This window comes from Mustela nivalis (assembly GCF_964662115.1).
Source record: "Mustela nivalis genome assembly, chromosome: 2".
In the NCBI taxonomy this organism is placed as follows: domain Eukaryota; kingdom Metazoa; phylum Chordata; class Mammalia; order Carnivora; family Mustelidae; genus Mustela; species Mustela nivalis.
Genome location: NC_139021.1, coordinates 64957953 through 64977205, shown reverse-complemented (window position 1 = coordinate 64977205; position 19253 = coordinate 64957953). Strand labels below are relative to the sequence as shown.

Genomic DNA, 19253 nt, shown 5'->3' with positions numbered 1-19253 from the left:
TTTATTATGTGTAAATCATGTCTTCTTTATATTACTTCAAAAGTGGGCATCATAGGCTATTTTTACTGAAGCTAGTATCACACAGAAATGCTGACAGTTACATAAAAGGTTTATTAAGTGGCAACATCAAAACATGATCCATTAGTGGGAAGCTGATGTACTTTGCCATTAAATCATAGGTCTCTATAAAAGTGTTAACCTCTTTGAATCAAATTGGGACACAGATAAACAGTAAAAAGCAATACCCAAGTTAGTTCAAATGTAATATTTATTAGTTAATATGCTAGAGTTGTGAAAGTAGATATATATTCACCAAGTTATACGAATTAGCATAAACCCATAAGCCTAGGGCACAAAGAACTCTAGTGAGGGTTAGTTCACACAAGCAGGAATAGAAACTTGAAAATTCCAACAACGACTTAGAGCACCAACATTATTGTCCATCTCTAGCTAGTAAGGCTGATGGCTGCAACAGTAACCGTGTGTTGGTGACTGAAAAGACTGGCCCCAGACCAGAAAATAACTGAAATGAAGTTCTGCCTATTTCCCATACAGCACTGTAAACTGTGTGACCCAAGATCACCATTACCTTATTCTGCAGCACTATCCTAGAAGACATATGGCAGGATACTCAGAGCTATTACTAGAGCTATCTCCTGCATGTATGCATGCATGTACACACCCAGAGGTCTTTGGCAAGCCACACATCTAATTAGGGCCTTTCAATCCCTTAGGGTAGTGAAGAGAATACCATGGGCCACACTGGAGTCAGGACCTCTGGTTTACTCCTGGAATTAAGAGAAGGTGGGAAAAGGGGCCTGGCACATTGCAAGTCATCAACATTACTTATTGAATGGAGAGTCTTATATGTAAGGGAGTTCCTATTTCAGAGAACTTTGAAAAGTACCTTAAAAGACTTGTTCCCATGAACTTGTTTAAAAGCAGATCTAGAAGACCAAATAGGGATCCTGCTCCAGGCTGTCCTCTAAAAGTAATGCTTCCTAAGCCTTTCTACATCTTGACACACACAGAAAATGATAGTATTTGCATGAAACAGTAGTTAAATGGAGAATTTTGGAATCCTACATAAGGTGGAGGTGACAGGAAACCTGAGGGCTGATGAGATGGATCCTCCAGCACATAGTTTGGAAGCTATGTTCCAGAAGAGATGAATAATACTGAGAGTCCATTGAGGGATCTAGCTTTTCCTGTTATTATTTAACAGATTCTATCACCTGCTGAGTGCTTACCATATGCCAGCAACTATACCCAACACTTAATGCACACTATTTCTTTTTATCCTTAAAGTAATCTAGGGACTCTACTGGTAACAACAGCATGAGATGGTCAGATGACTGCTCCATAGAAAATGACTATACACTGGACAAAACCATTTGTGACAATCATTTCAGGGCACTGGAAAATAACCAAAGGTAGGCAACAACTTGGGAAATACTAATTCATGTGAAACTGCTACTGCATTGAGTAATAACTAAGAATTAACTTTTGGAGGGGAGGTGGGAGTCTGAGAGCATTCCCAAGCTCCACCAACTACCAAACATGGGCAGTGAAAATCCAGCTTTATGAGCTGGAGGTGACAGACTCAGGAGCAGGCAACAAAGCAGTTAGAAATTTCAGAGGGAGATTTTGGATGTGAGAAAGCTATAGAGCAACTGATACAATAAGCTTTCCATATATACCTGGTTAACTGCTAAACTATGTGTGCTTATTGGATACAGCAGGGAACCCAACAAAAATTGAAAGAAAGCATGTGAATTTGCCACACATCTGAATGCACAGTGAAATCTACACAAAACAGAGGAGGATGAAAGCCTGACTAACTCAGAGTCTCTGACTACAATCTCTGCCTGTTTGGCCTCTGAACTATGCAGGTGCAGAGGAACTCCTTAGAGAACTAGGCAAAAGAAAAAACATCTGTGGTTGGAGATTTCAGTTTGACTCCAGGCATGTTAAAGTCTAAATCCCTCCAAAGAACAAAACCGATTTCAGATTCACTGTGAGTACAACTACAAATGCTTTTTACTATTTTTTGACCAAAATATATGAGATGGGAAAAGGAACAGGAATGACCCATATCTAGGGAAAAAGGCAGCCATTAGAATTTGACACTGAGTGGGCTCAGAGGTTGGATTTAAGACAAAGACTTCAAAGAGCTATTATAAATACATTAAAAAATTAAAGGAAATCCTGTTCAAGGAATATTCAAATAATGAACAAATAGTAAATACTAAGAGAAGGAAACTAAAAGAATCTAATGGCTATTGTAGAGAAGAAAAGCATATTAATGGAAGTGAAAAATATATTGTATATACTCAAACAGATTTGAAATGGTGAAGAAAAAAACAATGAATGAAAAATCAGTAGGTCACAATCTAAAAACAGAACAATAAAGTTAAAAATAAACAAACTTGAAGATCTGTGGGTCAATATCAAGCACTGCAAAATATAACTCAGGCCTGACCTCAAGGTAAGTTCTGTTAAAGCTGCACATGTACCCTGCCCAGACATTGCTGCATACTATGCCCCACACCTTGTGCCTCCAACTGCTGGTGTATGGCCCCCAGCCACTATAGCATTTCAAGAGATCTGGCATAGGATTTGCGACCTAATGGAAATTTTGCTAATCCTGCTGCCCACTCCCAAGTTCCCTGGTGGCCATGCTCCCTCAGAACTGGTGTGCCTGGGTCCTACTAACACTACAGAGAACAAGCACAGCCCACAACAGGCAGAATGTCAGTGCAGACAAGTGCACTGAAAGGAACCTAAGTGACTCAGACACAACAACAGATTATAGGCATCACACAGAGAATACTCTTTTGAAATGCCAGATTCTGCGAACAGGGGACACTCTATTGCAGGACACTCCAAGACCTCTTTTTTATAAAGTAGCTCTTTTCAAGAGCAGAAGACATAGCTGATTTTCTCAACACAGGGAAATAAGACACAGAAATGCAGAAAAAAAATGAGGAGACAGAAGAATTTATCCCAAATGCAAGAACAGGACAAGGCCATGCCTAGAGATCTAAGTGAAACAGATATAAGTAATATACCTGATAGAGAATTTAAGGCAATGATCAGGAGGGTACTCACTGGACTTGAGACAAGAGTGGAGGACATGAATGAAACCCTTAACAGAAATAAGGCATGATACAGAAGAGAGAAAGGGCTCAATAAACAAAATGAGAAACGTGCTTGATGGAATGAACACTAGGTAGAAGCAGCAGAAAAATTTAGTGACCTAGAAGACAGAATGGGAAGTAAACTGAAGAAAAGAAATAGAAATTATATAAAACAATACATTTAAGGAACTCGGTGACTTCAAACAGGACATTTGTATTTTAAGAGTTCCAGAAAAAAAGGGAGTAGGGAGCAGAAAATTTATTTGAAGAAATAATAGCTGAAAACTTCCCTAATCTGGGGAGGGAAACATATCTAGATCCAGGGGGCACAAAAACTACCATCAAATCAACAAAAGCAGACCTACACCAGAACATATATTAAACTGGCAAAATATAATGGTAAAAACAATATTTTAAAAGCAGTAAGACAAAAGAGGTCATTAACTTACAAATGAAAACTCATAAGGCTAGCAGGAGATTTTTCAAAAAATTTTGCAAGCCAGAGTAGAGTGGCATGATATATCCAAAATGCTGAGTTGGAAAAATCTGCAGCCAAGAACACTCTATCCAGCAGGACTACCATTAGGAATAGAAGAAGGGATAAAGAGTTTCCCCAACAAAAACCTCCTAGGAGTTCATGACCACTAAACCAGTCCTGCAAGAAATATTAAAGAGGATTCACTGAGTGGAAAGGAAACCCCAAAAGTGACAATATAGAGGTAGGAAACACAAAAGTAGTAAAAATGATTCTTTCCTCTTAAAAAAAAAAAGCAAAACAAAAAAACCACAGAGTCAAAGAACTCACAGAATAAAAGAATATAAAATATAAACATACACCTAAAATGTGGGGAGTTAAGGAACAAAGAATGGTCACAAAGTTAAATGACAACCAACTTAATATAGAAAGCTATATGTAGAAGAGGATAGAATATCACTAAAAAAAAAAAGTCAAAAATCATGATAAGAGAAGGATTAGAGAAACACTTCAAAAAATATAACATGTAATAAAATGGCTATAAATACATATCAATAATTATTTAGAATGTAAGTGGACTAAATGCTCCAATCAAAAGACATAGAGGATTGAAGAAAAAAAAAAAACAACAGAATGGATTGAGGGAAAAAAGACCCATTTATACTGCCTATAGGAGATTCGTTTTAGGCCTAGACACCTGCAAATTGAAAGGGTATGGAAAAACATTTATCATACAAATGGATGTCAAAGGAAGTGGGAGTAGCAATACTTAGTTCAGACAAAATAGAACTTAAAGTTTTACTTTAGAGAGAGAGCACGTGTGAGAAGGGGAAGAGGTAAAGGGAGAGAATCTCAAGTGGTCTCCCCATTGAATGCAGAGCCTGATGTGGAGCTCAATCCCACCACTGCAAGATCATGACCTGAACTGAATTCAAGATTCAGATGCTTCACCAACTAAGCCACCCAGATCCCCCCAGATAAAAAACCTTAAATCAATGACTATAATAAGAGATAAAGAAGAATACTATATAATCATAAAAGGGACATTCCAACAAGAAAATAGAAGTTATCAATATTTATGCACCAAAGAGGGGAACACTCAAATATATAAAACAGTAACAAAGGAGCTAATAATAATAGGGGGCTTTAAAAACACCATTTATAGCAATGGTCAGATAATATAAATGGAAAATCAAGGAAACAATGGCTTTGACTGACACACTAGAATAGGATATTTTGAGTATATCTGTTAAATCTATCTTAAAAGAAAACACATTCTTTTCAAGTGTATCACAGAATATTCTCCAGAAAAGATCACATGCTGGTTCACAAAACACGCTTCAGCAAATTCAGGAAGATCGAAGTCCTACCATGCATCTTTTACTGACCACAATGCTATGAAGCTAGACATTAACCACAAGAAAAAAATCTGCAAAGAACACAAATACATGGAGTTTAACATGCTTTACTGAACAATGAATAGGTCAACCAGGTGTAAAGTTTTTTCCGGCGAGATAAACACAACACCAGGCAAAGTGGGTGCAAGGCAAGATTTATTAAAAATGCTCTCCGCCGAAGTTTCAGGGCTCAGGAGAAGGGGAGCCAGGAAAGTTGCGCCGGGAGGAGGTGGGCACCCTCGGGCGAGGTTCCGCCACTCTGGAAAGCAGAGTGGCGGAAGTCGCGCCCAAGGCAGGGAGGAGGGGACTTTTAAGGGGTCTCAGAGGAAGCTCAGGGGTCTTTTGGAAGTTTCCCTTATTTGGATATCCCGCTTGCTCATCGGGATCCCATTGGTCCACGGGAGCCCGGGGCGGGGGGTCTCAGATTCCTGCTTGGGCCTTTGTTCTCCTGTCCGAGCTCAGGTCTTGTGGCGGGAACTTTCGCCATCTTTAGTAGCCCTTCCTGCCAGCCCAACACCAGGAAATAAAAACAGAAATAAAGTACATGAAAATGAAAACACAATGGTCCAAAATCTTTGGATGCTGTAAAAACAATTCTAAGAGGCAACTATATAGCAATACAGGCCTATTTCAAGAAGCAAGAAAAATCTCAAACAACCTCACCTTACATGTATAGAAAAGGGACAACAAACAAAGCCTAAAGGCAGCAGAAGGAAAGAAATAAGGAGTAGAGCAGAAATAAAAATAAAAATGTTAAAAATTAAATAGATCAATGAAACCAAGAAATGGTTCTTTGAAATGGTTCACTGAACCATTCAAATGGTTCTTTGAAATGGTTCATTGCCTTTGGCAACGTTTCTAGGAAGAAGTTGCTGTGGCTGAGGTCAAAGAGGTTGCTGCCTGGGCTCTCCTCAATACCAAGCATTTTTAAAGAAGAACAGCAAAGTTAGAGGACTTATATACTACCTGATTTCAAAACAATATAAAAATAATCAAATAGTATAATATTGGCATAAGAATAGAAATACAGATCAATGAAAGAGAATGGAGAATTTGCAAAGATGTTTAAATGGTTAATTGATTTTTTAACAAAGGGGTGAAGTAAACCAATAGTGAAAAGAAAATCTTTTCAACAAATAGTGCTAGGATACCTGGCCATCTGCATGCAAACAATGAACCTTGATCCTTGTACCATGCACAAAAGTTAACTTAAAACAGATCATAAATCTAAATGAGAACTTATTTTAAAACTAAAAATTCTAGAAGAAAACCTAGGGAAAAAAAAATCCATGACACTGCGTTAAGCAAGATTTCTGAGATGTGACACCCAAAGCTTCTTTTCTGGCTTATGTTTATTGTGTCATAGAAGAAAAAAATTAGTAAGTCAGCTTTTATTACAAGTACTCTGGTCTTTGAGATATACCAGCAAGGAAATGAAAAGTTAAAGACTGAGAAAATATTTACAGAAATATCTAATGAAAAATTTGTTTCCAAAAAATATAAAAAGTGCTTAAAATACACAGTAAGAAAAAATTTTTATGTTAGTAACCATACAACTTAATTTTAAATTGGGCAAAATATTTGAACACACCTTACACAAAAGATACATAGTTTTCTTTACAAGCACCACACAAAAGAAGGTATATAAGTTGAACAGATACTCCACAGAAGATATACAAATGATCCACAAGACACAAAGAAGCTCACCATCATTGAAATTAAATTAAGCCCTCATTGAGACACCATTCCATGCCCACTGGAATAATTCAGGTTAGAAAGGTGGACAATACCAAGTGTTGTTGAGGATGTGGAGGAACTGAAACACTATGTACTGTAGGTGGATATGCAAAATGGTAGAACCACTTTGAAAAGTTTGACAGCATCTTATAATATTAAACATATACTTACTTGGCTCAACAATTCTACTTCTAGGTATCTACCCAAGACAAAACCTATGGCCACAGAAATATTTATATGATTATGTGTAGCAGCATTATCCATAGTAACCCCAAATAGATACTACCCAAACATAAATAAGATGTGGTAGGTTATACAATGGAATACTTTTCAGCCATAAAAGGGATGAACTACTGATACAAGGTACAAACAAAATGCATGCACCACAAAACAACATGCTAACTGAAAAACGCTAAAAGCCTACACAGTTTCCATTCACGTGATATTCTGGAAAAAAGCAAAACTGTTGGAACAGAAAGCAGTCAAATGGTTTCTGGGACCAAGGAAAGGTAGGCATTAGGGATTGAAAAAGGCCCTTTACTTTAGGGGGTGATGCAAAAGTCCTAAAACTAGGTTGTGGTGGCAATTTCCCAACTAAAGATGCTTACCAAATTCAGTGAAATTTATACATAAATTGATTTTAGAGCATGTAAATGACACCTCACTAAAGCTGTTAAACCCATACAGCTCTGTGCGGTAGACCTCACTTCCATTGCGCAACTGAGGGAAGAGTCTCAAAGGCTGGGTAACTCACTTAACGCTAAACAGCTAGTCATTATCAAACCTAAGTCCACATTGGTAATCACTGCTCTACTCTGCTTGTTGGAGTGGAGGAGACACTAGGGACCTTGTGATGCTCCTAGAAGTTTCCACAATCAGCAGATTCCACCCAAGCTGAAACTGGTGTGGGCTGCTCCCCTCTACAGAAATGGTCTGCCACCAGGAAGTGAGGGGTGTCCTGGGCTAGAGGTACAATGTTTAGAGATCCTGCTGCTCTCGGGAAATGTGCTACAGAAAAACAAGCACAGCACAGAGAAGAGGGTCAAAACTCTGGTTTTGGCACTTAACAGTCCTTAAGACCTTAAGGAGGCCATGCAACTTCTTACTGCTTCAGTTTCTTAATCCATGAAAAGGATTTAGAGACATACCACCTCCTTTATGAAGTTGTGTTGAATGTTGAAGGGGCAATAAGTGAAATAAAGGACCTGATCCTTAGTAGAGCCTCAGGAAAAGTAAATTCTTTTTTAAAAAGTAAAATACTTTTAAATTCCCTTCCCTTTTAGTTCCTAAGAGAAAAACATCCAGTCCCACCATTTAATAAGGATTTAGATTTTTTTTTTCCAAACTGATGCAAAATATTTATTCCAAGTTAGTTATTTTATGCAGTAGTTTTCCCCTTCAACAGACTTGTGATAACCACATCTTTTAAATCTGTAAATAATGTTATCAAAATAATCTTAATCTTTGAAATCTCACAAAAATTTATATTTTACAATCCACCCTGAATATCAAGGCTGCAAGAATAACACAACATTTCCTATATCCAAATATTTTACAGCTGTACCCAAAAAAAGGGGAAAAAAAAAAAAAAGAAAAGAAGAAAACCATGTATGCTTGGTTAAGGGCTAACGTTACCCGAGCAGCCAAAAATAAAATAAAATATCCAAATTATTAGCATTAATTTAATACAATTATAACTTCAATAGTCACTGTGTCATTGACAATGATTGCTTGAGCACAGGGGTGAGTGCCCCAAGGGTTGGTGGTAGAAGCTGTTGCTGCAGACCTGCGTCTCCTCTCTGCACTGCCAGCTCCCACCTGTGCGTCGCCTCATAGATACTGTGTCTGTGTGTGTGTGTGTATTTAAAAAATCTTTCCCATCACACAAACTTCTATTAAGCAGATAACAGGGAAGAACAACAAAAGCTAAACAAGCCAATTGCTCTCTCTTTGGGATATGACTATTTTCCCTTGTGCATGAAGTATTCAACATAAGAAAAGGAAAAGAATGATTTCTTCTGTATACTCCCTAAACACACAAGCTGAGTTTACTGGGTCAGATTTTTGAGGACTTATATGCCTACTTCCAGGCATCGTCATCTGATGTTTCACTGCTACTGGTTTCCGTGTCCGAATCCTCAAACTCTGCTTTACGAGTGCTTCTCCACGGGGAGAACAGGCCGGAACCACGGCTCTGCAAAAAGCCGTTCTTCCCAAAGCCATTTCTTCTCAGCTGTTCCGTCTTCATGTGGAACTCTCTGAGCTCATCCTCTGTGAGGGGGAGGCAATTCTCATCATTTTCAGGATATTCCTGCCATCCCATTGCTTTCAATAATCGATGCTCTGCTTCCAGAGAGTGTGAGAGGACCTCCCCTTCCTCCTCTGCAGGGAGAGTAAGACCATTCTGATGACAGCCTTCCTCTCCGTTTTCCTTTGGTTCAGGTGTGCTGTTGTCCTCCAAATCCTCCAGCTTGTCACAGTCTCTGTTCTCTGAGAAGTCTCCATTCCGGTCGTCCTTTAGAGTCTTCAGGAACTCACTCTTCCTGTCGGTAGTTAGGCGGGTGAGCTTGGTCAGGCGAGAGGAGCTGATCTCAATCGGAGGAGTAGTGTTGGAGGGACTCTCTTTAGGAGAGCTTAAAACTGTGCCCCAAGCCAGTACTACTGGTTTGGTAACAGAGATCGGACTGGAAAAAGCAGACTCCCAGCTAGAGGAAAGGGATCCTGATTTGTGTTCCATTCTGTTAGCTTTCCATGCACTGGGCTTGGAAGGAGGTGGTGCAGGCTTAGGAACCAGGTTCTTATAGACACTTGGAACCATGGTTGATTTGTTCCCATTTGCATGGTGAGATCCTGGTGAGGTGAATGCAGCAGAGAAGGCAGCAGAAGGATCTTCTTTGGAAACTTTTTTGATGACTAGCATTTTGGAGGGTTGCTTGGCACTAGGTGGGTTTTCCCACACTCCAGAAGGGGTCCCAATAGGTCTGCATGGCTGATTCTGTTTGCCAGCTTCTGGATTCAAAGAAGGAAAATCTTCCTCTTCAAATTGTAATTTTTCCACCTTGTCTTCTTTCTTTTCTTCCCTAATCTCTGTAGGTGGCTTTTCTTGAAAGGCACAGCCTTTCTGGGAATGGAAGCTGCCAATCCAGTGGCGATGGTTCCCTGTGCCACCCCCACTACGCTGGCTCATGCCATCATGACCTCGGGAAGAGCCATGCCAACCAGATAGGTTCCCTGTGATTCCAGCATATGCTCCCTTAGAGACACCAGAGTCCACAGAGTCGTGGCGCAACAGGGAGGGCTGGTGCCAGGAATCTCCTGCAGTTCGCAGAGGTCCATTGTTAAAAAAGCCATCAGAGGAATCATGTCGACGACGGCTTACTCCAAACCTACGATCTCCTCGGGATAGGTGCTCTCCGTGGTTTTCGAAGGTGGCTGTAGGTGACTTAGCTGACTGTGGTGTTGAGAAATTTAGCCAAGCAGGAAAAAAGTCATGCTGTGCCATTTAGGTCCAGTGTCTCTTTTCAGCAAGGTGAGGCATCCAACCTCATGGCCAGGATCCCAGAGTGTAACCTCTGTGGTCCTGTTTCCCGAACTCCTTGAGTCTGCCAGCTGGATTTCCTACGAGGTTCTCTTGTTAAAAGGGTGCTGAAATAGGCTGGCCAGCAGCACGCCTTGTGATAAAGCACAAGGAAGCCAGGCTCTGTCTGTATCACTTTTTCAAGTCTCCTCAATTGCTCATCTTAAACTATCTAGTTCCTGACACGTTTCCAAAAAGGGGAAGGGGAAAGGGGAAGGGAAACATAAAAATTATTTGTTACATTTAAAAAATGGGGGGAAGGGGAAAGAGCTATGTCTATGTTCACCTCATTCAACTTCCTTGAGTGATGGCACTATGATGCTGTTTAAATAGATAATACATGGACATTTGCACATTGAGTGCAAACACTGTTCATAACAAGGTCATAACTGGAAAGAGGTAAACTCATGTGTGGGCGAATGCCATCAAAGCCACAGATCAAAAATATAGCATTAGAGAGCAATAAAAGATCTTCTGAGCAGTCAATTCCAGCGGCAAAACATCCACATAACAAAGCCCTTAATTTATAAATCTCATTATTCCTACAGAGCTGCTAAAAAGTGTGCGGATATGTATTTATATCTGTTTTATTCTTCAGAATCTAAGGGACATAGGAAATCTGGTTTGTTTTTAATCAGACAGGAACTTAGTATGTTTTCCTCCAAAGAATAGCAGCTTTCAAGGCAAATTTCTTGGGTTATATAAAGCTCCCAAATGTATCTTCTATTTCTTTGGTTTTCACTATTTAAATTCACAGCAAAATTAAAACAAGTAGAAATAAAGAAGTCAAGGAGTAAACAGTTCCAAAGTGAGGTCATCTTCTCTTCAGTCTTCTCTATTTCACTTGTTCCGCCTCCTCCTGAAGACTGAATTGAACTGGAAGGTGATACGAGGAGTCTTCTACTGCTTTAGTAGAGCAGTCATTTATTATTTTGGATCCATTTCCATCATTATTCAATCACTTAAAAGGCCACAGGAATCTATCACCGGCAGCAGTGGGGCTACAGCTAGGGGCCAGAGGCAGCGTCTAAGGGCGCGTCCCCAGCTTCCTGATCCCATAGAGGTGGAGAGCCCACAACCATAACAAAGCTCTTCCCCAAGATTTAGATTTTTTTTAAAAAAAGTGTTTCTCACTGAGGAAAAATGGGAATTTTTCATCACAAGTCCTGGGCATCAGACTTAGCAGGTCCTCAAATTTTATCCAAGATCTCACAGTCATGAAGAAAAAAAGTGCATGAAACTCCTTTTACTCTGTAATTATTTTCTTCCCTTGCTTCACTTTTATGAAGTTTGACATATAAGGCAATCAGTGCCTCCACATGCTCCCATAAAAAAATCAAAAGAAATTATGTAGATAGATGTGTTTGTGACTTATATGTACACAAACTTGCATTATTTGAATTTTTTGGCAGGAAGTAAATATTTGAAACCATGTGCTGAAATGGAAATCCAAAAGGACTATTTTAGCAATGAGATGTTCATTTTATTAGGTCCAGCAAATGATAGCCTGGAAGAGGTCACTATTTACAAAATCTTTCAAGTTCTCAAGTTTTGAGGTTAGACTCAAAGTGCTCAAAGAATTTTACTGTTGAACATTTTTTGTCTACATGGTATGGACACCTTTCCTCTTCATCACACATGTCTGTAAGGGGGTTCTCATGCCTGACTGTTCATAAAGGCAGAGATGGTATTAAAATGTGGAGATCCAATGCCACCACATCAAAAATTATGATTTCATAGGACAGAGGTAATGCTCAGTAATGAATTTTTTTTAAAACAATTAATCCCTGGTGATTCTGGACCAAACCAAACTCACATCCTGTCTATTTCTCAAGGGCTTCCCACAGCCTCAGGAAAATTTATGATAATTCTAGATAATAGTTCCTTAGTTTGTTTTGGATGTTAATCAGTGTTATAAAATAGGATTTAGGCTCGGATAAGCTTGGGAACACACTATTACTCATTATGTTTATAATGATTTAATTGTAGACTTCCTCTTAGCATCCATTACCCCCATCAATATTTACAATTCTGTATCAATACTGAATAATTCACTATTTTCTTGTTCCGTGTATAGCCTCTTCTCTCCAATTGGATTTGTAAGATCCTAGAGACAGATGTCTATTTCAGGCAGAAACTTTGTAACTGATACTTAAGAAAGGCAAAGATATTGACATACAGATTTTAGCTGAGTAACACCACCATGGAATTAGCTGGAAAAGGGAAGCATGATGCTCAAAAGTTTTATTATGTTCCCAGGTTCAGTTTTCTCCCATTTCCTGAATATGACTTCTAAAAAATTTCCAGAGAAAATCCTACACTTGAACAACCAAAATCTCAGAGCAGGCCTCTCCACATAAGGTTAAGGAATATAAGCTACTGCCTAGTGGACAAGGGAAAGGGGAGGGCCTAGATAAACAGCACAGTATCAAATACCACTTTGCTAGAATAACTTTTCTCGCATTTGTAGCATTATGGTTTGGGGCACTTAGAGGCACATGAATATAATGAAGAGTTTAAAGAGAAAAATAGGCTAATATGTAGATTTAAATTCATGTACACCTGTGCCTAAAAATTGAAGTGATATTTATATTCTTAATGTAGATAGATGAACTTCAGTTCAGAGAACCTTCTAAAGCTGTATGTAATATTCTGCCAATTTTGGGGTCATCAGCTTCACAAAAGGATCCAGAACCAAAAAGGAATTTATCCCTCTCTGGTCTAAATAATCTATTTTGGGTCATATAATCATGAAGCTTACAAAACTAAGATTGACCTTATATATTCCCCTGAACAACATTTAGCTGTTTTGTTTTGTTTTGTTTTGTTTTGTTTTGTTTTTCACCCAAACACTAATATAGGAGGTTTAATAGAGAGGCACTATTTACAGATCTGAAGCTGTGAGGTCTTTGCTGGTCTCTTGGAACCAGATGTTTACATATTTACTTAAAGTGACCCACTGAATAATCATGGTTACAAGTTGAACAGCACACATTCTTTCATTTTTTAAATACCAGGAAGTTTATAAACTCAGTGAAAAATAGCATTACTGGTAACTGACCTCAAACTGTATTTGCTAAGATAATATAAACCATTGTCCGGAATCAATATAGCCATTTTCTCCAGCAAACATTGGGCAGCATTTCCCAAGACAAAGTCTTCTGCATACATCCTCCTTATTTTTTAAGGACTGCAAGTAAATGTTATAATTCATACAGTATTTCTTTCAGGCCAATGAATACTTAGAACTGGAATTCGAATGTTTAAAGCAATGTGGTATGATCAACAATGTAAGAGTAAAGTTAGAGCAATTTTGCCTTGTGATTTTCATAACACAGATCACCCGTGTATTTATCTTTCCTTCCAGTAACTTGGTTTGAGGTTTGCAGTTAAGTACATTTTTACTGCTATAAAACATCAACTAAACATACTGACAAGATTAGTTCAATGGAATTACCTTTTATATATTGTTATCTGGGGAAAAAATATCCCAGAATTAGGTGAATTTTGATAGCTCGCATATTGTACCGGCATTCCAACAAAATGATGATGGCCCCTTTCCTCAAGCATGGATTTATGGTGATTGCTTTTCTTATGGGGATTTATTTCTATATACTGCAACTAACCTTCATGCCAACAACACAAAAGACAAGCCAATGGGTGGAAGTATACATTTATTCTATGACAACAGAATATTTTACTCCTACTAGTGCTGATAAATTATTTCTTTGCTTAGGCACAAAATGTATGCCAGGGTAATCTTAAAGGAAACAATATAGCAGAAAAGAGAATGAACTTCGAAATAAGAGTTGGAGTTGTTCGTTTATTTCTTACTTGTGTATTTATTATGGACCCATTTTGTGCTGGGGACTGAGAATACAACAGGAAACAGGTACAGTCTCTGCTGCCTAGAACATTACAGCTTTCACTCCTGGGGTGCTTTGGAGTACTTTTTATTTGCTATTTGCCAAGCTATTTGCCAAGCCTCAGTTGCTTTATCTGTAAAGGAGGGGATATCATCTCTGAGTGTTTCCATGAATATTTATGAAAAGGTATCTGGTTCATTATCTAACAAAGTAACACTTAGATCTGGATTGTTATTAAATAGCTACTTTATGGTTTTGAAGTGATAGACAAGCCATGTGGCAGATCAGAGTACACATTTCAAATTCTTGAAAGAGTACAACAGCCCTATGTGGTTTCAAATTGTTCTATAGTCTAATGAGGATATTTTATCTTGCTAAACAGTCTAACCACAGATGTCCAGCACAGTAAAAAATGCAAGCCTCCTGAAGGGTTACTTTGAACACAGACCAAAACTACAACTTAGGAATGTGTGAAACTGTGGCTAGAATCAAACTCAGGGGTGGCAAGCAAAAGAAGACTCAGTTATGAAGTTTGTTCTGGGAATAACTAACTCCCTGTCAAGAGCAAGATGTTTCTATCTCTGCATGAGGATCACCGCTGACGCTGAACTCTAACTGAAGACTTGGTTGGGTGGCTCCCAGTCTTCTCTGGCACTTAAATATCTCCTTCTACCTCCCTTGTCAATGAACTGCAGCTTTGGAAAGATCATGTCTGGAGTACTGGAGGAGCACAGGCACACAGAAGACATTGCATGAGTGTTTGCTATTAGTACTGTGTCTGTTTCTGAGTTTAATTTCTCCATGATTAAATAAAGATCTATATAATGAACTTCTATCATGAGGACACAGAACATTACCACATCAACTTAATAACATTTTAGCTAAAAATCCAAGAAACTCAAGGGGCTAGTGATCCTTTGCAGCTTTATCCTGGTAAGTAAGTGAAGGCTTCTCAGAACACGGGAGCGGCTGAAGAACTTTCAGAATCCTAGCATGGATCTTTATAGGTCCAGGAAACCCAAGCTCAGAACTACTGGGTTTATCTTCAACCCTTCTAGAACATTTTGAGTAGGCTTGTATGAAGTACAGATTAAGGAGTTGTAAAAATTTGATCACTACTATTGTCTTAATGTTTTAAAAAAAAAAATCAATACTTCCTGTAGTGGGTACTATTTGTAGCCTGGCCACAGGGATTCCCAAGCTCTGTACCTTGTCTGTAGAGCTTGGTACCAGGTTTTTGACTTAAGTTACCTAAAATTGGGTCCCTGGCCTTTGTTAGTTGAAACATGGATAGCCACTTCTTTCTTTTCAGAATTCAGGTACTGTGATACTGAGAGACTGTAGGTCTGGTGAGACCAGGGCTTTTGAGAAAGGTCCATGATTTCACCTTCAACCATGATTTCACCTTCAAGTCCCCAGAGCCCAGTCTGAATCCTTGAAATATATTCCCCTTTTTAGTCTAAAGTATCTCAAATTGGTTTCTGTTACTTATAAACAATAGACACTTAAATACACAACAGCTGAAATGCTATTTGGCTAGAAATTCCAGATTATGATAGTTTGGAAAATATCAGATTGATCAGGGTTTCTATGGAGAATTTGAAAGAAACTTGTGACAGCTCTCATTTCTCTCTATTTTGGGAAACAAACTGGGGAGTACAAACCCTCACAAGGCTATGAAAATTTCTTCTAGAAGGCCAGAGAGAGGTTTTAGCCCTTGTGGACACTGAAAAGTTAGGATGTCCAAAGCATTCTCCCAAAAAAGTAAGCTCGTTTTAAAGATTAGTTCCTTCACTAAGCACAATTCACTTTCCAGTAGGATGTTGAGGATTTTAATAGACAAATGTGATCTGAAGTTTGGTTTGGTAAGTGAATAAAGTCTGAATAGAGAAAACTGGTTAAGTAGCCTGTCTGTGGAGGACACTTAGCCATATTTTCTTATTTCAAGTATGTATGGATGACCCTAATGAGTTATTTATTCCATGTAATCAGTTCATGACTCTGCTTCAGAAAAGGGGGGGGGGAGGAGGTGGCTGGGAGCCTCTGCTCTGGCAATTAGGTTTGTGGAACTTGGCAAATAATATATTGTGTGTAACAAAAAATAAACAGTAAGGACTCTGTGAAGTTTATATAGGCAGCTTGAGAAGATTTTATCTACATTATTATTTTTTTTTTTTTGACAGAGAGGCAGGCAGAGAGAGAGAGAGGAAGGGAAGCAGAGAAGCAGGCTCCCCGCCGAGCAGAGAGCCCAATGTGGGACTCAATCCCAAGACCCTGAGATCATGACCCGAGCCGAAGGCAGCGGCTTAACCCACTGAGCCACCCAGGCGCCCCTTATCTACTATTTTTAACTCCTAATGACTTCATTCAGTTTTTCCTTATTTCTGAGAGAAGATTGATTTTACAGTATCCTGGCAAGTGGAAGGCTACTTTAGTCTTCTATATTAAATTAAGTCCTGTATGCATTTCCAATTTATAGCTGCATTCCATTGCTATTTACTGTCCGCTTCTCTCTCCTAGCACAAAACAAGGCTGAAGTTCAAACACTCTAATAATTGTTAGATGCGACCCACAAATGAAATTTGATCCTGATTTTATATACGCCCTAAATTAAAGTAACAGATTTCAAAAGTATTTTCAAAATTTCAAAGCTAAAGTTTTTGTCTAGAAATGATTTAGGAAATGGTCATATTTGCAAAATCCCTAAGTTTGAATTCTGATCGTAAGTACACCTAATTATACATAAATAAGATGTGTCAAGATAGGTGCTGGGACATAAATGTTGTCCATGATCTCTTTACCCACCTCCAACCTCTCGAAGATACACAGGATTATCCCACTGACAAAGTGTTAAGTTCATACCAAAACAGAAGGGAAAATGATTGAAAAAGAAGGCTTGCTTTGAATGAGGAGCAATGTCAAGGGCGTTGGCATAGCAATCTTGAAGGGAAGGACAGGGCATTCAGGTGATGACAGTTTCCCAGAGATCTCAGAGTATTTCTTTGAAATCTAATAGGAAGCCTTAACCTTTGCCTTTAATCTCTGTTCACATTTAAAGCTTAGACCCAGTGTCCTCCTAAGCTCTCTCAATTGTTTAATTTGCAAAAGGGGAAATTCACTGACAAGGATCACTGGAAATACCTTATAGAAACAAAAGAGTCTTACTCAATTGGTGACACATATGTTAAATATTTAATATGCATCCAGCACTATCAGGATCCTGTTTCTACTCTCAATGAGTATGGTAGCATTTGGAAATTTAAAAATACATACATTTTAAAAGTCCAGAGTAAACCAAGCCATTTAAAGAACTAAGCAGCTATTATTGCAGGCTTGGAATATCAGAAAGGCACTCCGCTGGATTAGAGCTTCTTTAATTCATCAAAAAAGAACACTATATTTTGGCCCCTAAAAACAAAAGATGTGGATGTTTTCTTGATTTCAAAAAGATGGTGACCTCGAATCATTTGACGGACTCCTCAATCTTGCTTGTCTCTTGAACCAACCCCAGCAGCATCAGCGCCAGGAGAGTGGGGGTGGGGGTGGGGAACATTACCAGAAATGCCTGTTTGAAAATCTCCGGCCCCAGCCCAGCCCCACTAAATTGGAATCTGCATTTTCACAAGATTCCAGGTGATTTCTACACACATCAGTTTTGAGAAGCTTGGTTATACACTTTTCCCATGATTCATTTCTATGAAATCTAGATTTCTTCAACTCCTTAAAAAGTATATACTTTTGCCTTTGTTATCAGTGAAAACTAGCCCCTCTCTACAAAATTTCAAGTGAGAAAAGGAAAGATAAATTGGCAGCTTTTAAACAGATTTCCCACCATGCCCCCTTTTTCCAGAGTATTCTCACCACATGCCCATGGCAGCTGTGTTTACCTCCGTGATTAGACAGTACAATAAATGCACCCAGTGATAAACTAAGTTGATTTAATTAAATGCCTGATTGCATATACATGTTAAAACTGTTATTTCACCAAAACAATGGAAAATATCTTGTCTACAAAAAATGCAAAGTATGGCCAAGTAGATACAATGCAACAGTGACTAATTCTTTAAGATATCTATAGAAAAGAAGATGGGTTTCCAGATTTGTCCTTCAACATGTTGAAGTCTCGTTTCTAGGGAAGGACACCGCTGTGTAATTACAAATCCTTAGTTTGCTCAAACCAGTGGACACTTTGATCTTGCTAGGGATTTGTAAAGAAACTGGATGTTAGAGGAGAGTGATGGGGGGAGTTATTAATCACCAATGAGATCTATGTATCTTAAATCTGCGGCACTGGGCTCTGGCAGCAGATTGAAGGGAAACTGCATTTCTTAGGGCATTCTCCTACTATCCTTGCCTAAAAGATAGCAAATGCTCCAAGAATCCAAATTGAGAAAGAGGACAAATGATACTAAGTCAGCAGCATAGCAAAGAAACCTTCCACAAATGGTAGAGTTTGGGACGTGAAGAGTAAGGCTTGATCTATCCCCACACAGGACTCTGCAGCCTTTGCTGAGGAGAGGAAAACAAACATACACGAAACCAAAGACATCTCAGACCACAAGTCAAAAAAAAGAAATATTCCCTATTCCTTCCAATTCTTCTCCTTGTCCCCTTTCTTCTGGAAAGTTCTTTGGTCTTTGAAGGGAGAAATTAAGAGAAACAGCCTGCAACAGAGGGAACAGCAGGGACTTTGAGGCCAAGCAAATCCAAGTTTGGATTTAATTGTCTCAAGTGTGTTTTCAATCCAAGTTGCACAGATGAGTGAATGAGCAGCAGCACAAGGACGAGGGAGGGCCGTGCTGGAAAGAAGTACCATGAGATGAAGGAGAAAGATACCCAATTAGGGCATCATTTTGCTTTTATATGGCTGGAATTTTGCACTTTAATCCTTGCCATTTTATCCCTCAATACAAACATATCAGTTACATGTTCTTAATAGAAGAGTGAATGGTTTCAAAAGCACAATAATATTAGGGGGAAAAAATAAGCATGTGTGGTAGTGAAAGTGAAAATTCTTGGTCGACCCACTCCCAAGAATAATCATTGTTGACCATATGGTAT

At 38.8% G+C, this 19253-nt stretch overlaps 1 protein-coding gene and 1 pseudogene across 4 annotated transcripts in view; both read right to left on the bottom strand.

The window, feature by feature from the left end:
* LOC309858268 (uncharacterized protein) overlaps positions 1–19253 on the bottom strand; it is a 77886-nt gene that overhangs the window by 41368 nt on the left and 17265 nt on the right. The gene's annotated exons all lie outside the window — the stretch shown is intronic.
* On the bottom strand, positions 8094–11377 carry LOC309860095 (vasculin-like protein 1 pseudogene; annotated as a pseudogene). Its single transcript has one exon. The product of its transcript is annotated as a vasculin-like protein 1 pseudogene (transcript).